Below are 5,822 nucleotides of genomic sequence, written 5' to 3' on the forward strand. Positions count from 1 at the left end.
AGTTTTGACCACCGTTACAAAGTGGGTAAGGTGATTCCCTCTTTGTGGGTGCCTGGGAGTCCCCAGAGCTTCCTGTTTCTTTGCCCTATTTCCTGATAGCCCGAAAAAGTGGTTGGTACTTCTCATTTATTTCATAGGATTGCAACCAGAGAGCTCTGCCGTCCTTCAACCAGGCAGACATGATAAGCAGACTGCGCGCTACTGTTCTTTTCATACTGTGCTTCCTTACTCAGGATCACAGGGTAGACCGAGAGTCAGTCAGTCCAGCCAAGCCAGGCTTGTCGTGCTGCTGGGCCACCTCACAGGTCCAGCACACAGACTTCCCACTCTTGAGTCAACATGGTGTGGTTACATACTTGTTCTACATTTTTATTAATTTTAAAACAAGGGGCCAAATATTTCCTTGGCACTGGATCTGCCAATTCATTTGTCATTTCTGCCAGGAGAGCACACATCTTTCAGGAAATGACTTCTGTTCAGCATATAATATTTCAGAAGACAAAACTTCCGGGCTTTGCTTTCTTTGTTTAGAGAAACATTACACACTGAATCAGGGCATTATAGATTCTCTTTCGGTTTTCTTGTCTGTAAAGTATGGACACTTGTGACAAACCCAGGGAGCATACACGTCTACATAGAAGTGTGTAGATTATACTGTAGACTACTGGAGGTTAGCTCAGTCCTGTTGACCAGCATTGTGTGCAATACGTGCTTGCTAAAGATTAATTATTAAAGAAATGTTTGGTGAATCAAACTTCCTTCTGCATGGCAGCTTTGGTTTAATGCTATCAGTTTGGGCACAGGCATACTAATTTTAAATGCCGTCCTAAGAGCCAGCAAAAGGAAAAGCTCACTGAATCCTTGCATTTTACTGGCTGTGTGAGCTGTGAAACAAGCTTGCCTAAGCTGACTTTCTTGTTCAGAAGGGGCCAGTAACTCTATTCCATAGAGCTCCTAATGCCCACAGTCCAACGCAAAATAAAGCTCTCAAGGCCAGTCAGTAAGTCGGGCATGCAGGAGAAGTTCACAAACAAGGTCAAACTCGCCCATCAGGAAAATCAAGAGAAAGAAATCTGGAGAGAAGAGCGGAATAAAATGTCAGTCCGATCCAATACAATGATTCCCAGTGTCTTTACTGTGGTCTTTAGGGCACTTTCTCCATGTACCAATTCCTTTATATTCACAAGAGCAAACTATGAATGCCCAGCTTCTCAGCTGAAGGAACTGAGGCCCAACGAAACTTACATACATGGTCCGCATCACACGGCTGATGAATGACTGGGCCAGACCTTCAGGGCTTGTCTTTTCTCTTCAAGCTGAGCATTGAACTTGTTTCTGGCTCTCCTAGGAAAGAAAAAAACTGCTTGGTCAAAATGTAAAATTAGCACTATTTTTTTTTACCATAACTATGGCAATTTTATATGGTTTTTCTCTAATAAAGTAAAACTCAGATAATGTTAAAGTTAGCAATTATTTACAAGACTCAATTTTTTTTATCGAGTTTAATAATTAGACTTTCCATCTAAAAACCAGAACATTTTTACATAAACAGGAGTCAAAGATAAAATATTGAAGTGTTTATGTGAAGGTCCTATTAGCAACGCCTCTGGGCATGCTTACAAGATACATTCTTTCGTTACAAAAACAGTCTGTATGGAAAAGCAACTGGCCTAAGGGTCACACGCATTTTCACCAGATAGCAAGCCAGGAAAGATGTGGACAATTATCCATGCCAAGAAATGTCCCTAAATCCTTAGGGGAAAATATTCACAACAACCCCATAAGGTCAACAGAAGCTAACTAAGAATACAAAGAATGCCTTCTAACAGTGGTTTAGAAGAGATACAGTAGAGAAGGCTGTCCTTTCTCGAGTCTCGACTAGAAAATATGTCATTATGTTGTTTGTCAAATTAAATATTATCTAATATTTGACTTTGGAAAATTGAAATCATCATTTGAGTCTTTGTCATAATTTATATGAAGCAAATTGGGGTTGAGTGACAGATGACAAAGAAGAGTCATAAGAACAGTCTTTCTCCCCGCTTTGCTCCATGCTAGACACAATTTGTCCCACTGTGCCAGAATTTAACAACAACAACAACAACAAAAACCAAAAACCAAAAAAAAATTGACCTTTTAGTGCTGGTGAGTTTGAAAATACTTGATCCACTTATTGTGACTTTAGTGGTTGTATAATGTCTGAAATTTTTGTTTAAAACATTTCACAAAATATCATGGTCTAAATAATGAATGACTGGTTTAATGCTCACTAATTTTTCTTAGTATGAACTTTATACTCTTTCTCTAGACTTATAGGATCACAACTTAAAGGAATCCAGGGTGTTGATTAGCATGTTACCACAGTTAATTTTGTGGTATTTGGGTTTGTGACTAATCAAAGAACAGTGCTATTTTCTGTTTGTTACACAAGCATTTTTGCTTTCTTTTTTTATTGTTGTTGTTGTTTTTAACAGTGAGAAGAATCCTGCATACAAAGAAGGGCAGGAATCCAACCTATCAGGTGGTTTATGTAACATATTGCACCACTTTTGTGAATTAATAGAATCAAAGGGGAAAGAGATCATAGCAAGGAACAGAAATCAGGCCATCAAAGGGTCGTGGTGACATTGGACATCTATGGAGGCTGGATCTATGTGCCAGTCCAGTGGACAATGGGAAGGGCAAACATACTACTGACAACAAATGGGTAATATATTTGCTAAAATATGTATATTTCAATATATACATATTACTTTCTCTTAATCGTGTCAGTTTATTTTAATTATTTAATTATCACAGTCTTCTTCATTTATTTCATAACTGTTAAGTTTTTTGTTTGTTTGTTTGTTTTTCGAGACAGGGTTTCTCTGTGGCTTTGGAGCCTGTCCTGGAACTAGCTCTTGTAGACCAGGCTGGCCTCGAACTCACAGAGATCCATCTGCCTCTGCCTCCCGAGTGCTGGGATTAAAGGCGTGCGCCACCACCGCCCGGCTAACTGTTAAGTTTTATCTGTACTGATGGAAAATTAATTTTCCAGAGTTTATATCCTTTTAGTTGACTATAGTTTGCTTGCACACCATGTTTTTAAGAAATTGTTAATACTTGCCATGTGTCCGTACCTATCAGGCTGATTTATAGGTGTTCCACTAGGACAAAGTACTACCTACTCAATCCCACCACACACACTTAGAACAGGGGACCTTATCAGAGCCAACAGTCAACCCTATTCCATTTATCTATTTTTATACAATAATAAAATCACACCATTCTTCCCTTTCTCTTTTATTCATCTAAATCCTCCCACCTAACATCCTTTGCTCTTTTTTGAATTCGTGGCCTCTTCTCTTTTCATAGTTGTTGTTATGTACATGTGCACATACGTGTGTGTATGCACACATGTAAATGCACACATACATATGCATAGATATTTCTAAGTACATAACTATACCCTTCTCGGTCTGTAGAATGTTACTTGTATGCATGGTTTTGGTGCTGACCATTTGATATGGGGTAACCACTTGGTGAGCTCTTCCCTAGAGAAGATTTTCCCACACCGTCAGCATTCTTTAGCTTTCTGTACTCTTTGTAGGGCTGAAGCCTCATGGCTTCCCCTGTCAGCTTTAGCATATCTTTTGTGCTTGTCCTTGTTCATTTCATGTTTAGGCAGTCATGCTGCTGAGACTTTATTGGTGTAATGTCTAGCATTTCTAGGAGGCGCAAACTCACAGAAAGCGGCCTGTTCCTCTGACTCTTATAATAAAGAAACTATACTTGAACAGTTGTAAACTGTACATACTATATATATGAAGCTGTCCTCTGTGTTTCTTATTTCTATGTGGAATTTCGTATCCTGCAGTGTCTGTAAATAAAGATTAGGTTCTACTCCTTTAAAAAAAAATATCCCTGCCCTCTCTTCCACAATGATTCCTGGGGCTTTGCTACAGGAGTTACGCTGTGAATGTATCAGTGAGGAACTGGGTGATATTGTAAAGAATTAGATTCTTCAACTTGAAGTGCAAAAATAAACTCATCCTTAAGAACTTCCTGGACCATTTACTTGAAGACATACTTTAATGAAAATTGGGAGTAAACGCTTTGTGGTTCTCTGTTTTTCTCATAGTCAAGCCTAAACTAATGTAATAAAGATGTTAAGAACATAAACCATATGTTATTCCACCCCTTGGTGTCCTTACAAAAATATCTTAGATACCCTTCAGTTTTAAAATGTCAGGACATTCAGACATATGACTAAGTAGTAAGTTATTTGAAAAAACTAGTTTAAATTTTTATAAAGCCATGTCTACATGTGTGTGCACAGAGGCCACGGACAGTTCCTACACGCCAGAGGTCAAGACTGATGAGGGAGCACCATGGATACAAATTCTGCAATAGTTTACCACAAGGCTTAGTTATAAAGTATCCTTTTGGGCTTGCTTATTTCCTCTGAGATTTAAAATCCCAGAGATAAAATGTAACAGGCTAAAAATTCTTAAGAATAGTCACAAAAAATCATTCAAAATGTTACTTTTAATGAGCAGTAATATATTAGAGCAATTCTGAATATTTTTAACAATATAAAATTCACATGGTAAAAATCATTCATCAATAGCTGAAATTTGGCACAAATGGTTTGAAGATATTATTATCTTGCATTTTCACTTCAATATTTGAAGTTATTGTTTGTTATGCTTAATAGCTACTGTGCTTCCATGTCCTGTGGAATTTGGCTCTTTGACCCTTCGTATCTTTAAATTCCCACAGCTTGCAACTCAGTGATGTTCCCATGGCAAGAATAACAAGAGTTCTTCTTGCCCTGAAAATCTGGGGAAGAGTAGGACAAGCAGTAGAATTGCTCGATTAAATGTGTGAAGCAGAGATGTACATTTCAAACTGCTTATATTTGAATGCCAAAGTTCATAGAAATAGTTGTGATTAACATTAACCTTTCTGTAATAAATTATAACATATTATCCAATGCCTCCCACAAACTGAACGATAGAAACACACTGGCATACATACATATTTGTTAAATGATACATATGTCAGTGATGTGCTTAAACTATGTCTGCTATTATTTCCTATTATTCCAGTTGTCTTGGGGAGTATTAAATATGTTTGAAAATGTACCTGTATTAAAACATTTATTTAATTGTATATTTGAAGCCTTCTGTTTCAGCCCTGGAGCCTCTAAGGACATAGACTCTTCAGCAATTACATCTTCTGACTTTCTTTTGGACTAACTGACTGACTTGCAGATAAACATTTTTACCTAGAAAAATGTGTACTCATGGGGTTGAGCTCTACATGCCCTGCAATTCCTAATCATTTATGTTTTATATCCATTACACCATCCTGTACAACAAACAGTATTAGAAAGAGAGTTTGGATCAAATACAGCCTCTCTTGGCTAATTTTATGTCAACTTGAAACATGCTAGAGTAATCTGAAAGGAGGGAACGTCAATTGAGAGAATGAATGCCTCCATATGGTCCAGCTGTAGGGCATTTTCTTAATTAGCAATTGATGGGGGAGGCAATGTAGGGCATTGTGGCTGGTGCCACCCCTAGACTGTTGGTACTGGGTTCTATAAGAAGTTGAGCAAGTCATGGGGAGTAACCCAGCAAGCAGCTCCCCTTCATGGCCTCTACATCAGCTCCTGACCCCAGATTCCTGCCCTGGCTTCATTCACTGATGGACTACACTGTAGAAGTTTAAGCCAAATAAACCCTTTCTTGCTTTTTGATCCTAGTATTTCATCACAGTAATAGAAACCCTAACAAACATACAGTCAATTTCTTTGATTATAGAATTTTAAGGATCCT

This window comes from Arvicola amphibius, chromosome 11 (assembly GCF_903992535.2).
Source record: "Arvicola amphibius chromosome 11, mArvAmp1.2, whole genome shotgun sequence".
NCBI classification, from domain to species: domain Eukaryota; kingdom Metazoa; phylum Chordata; class Mammalia; order Rodentia; family Cricetidae; genus Arvicola; species Arvicola amphibius.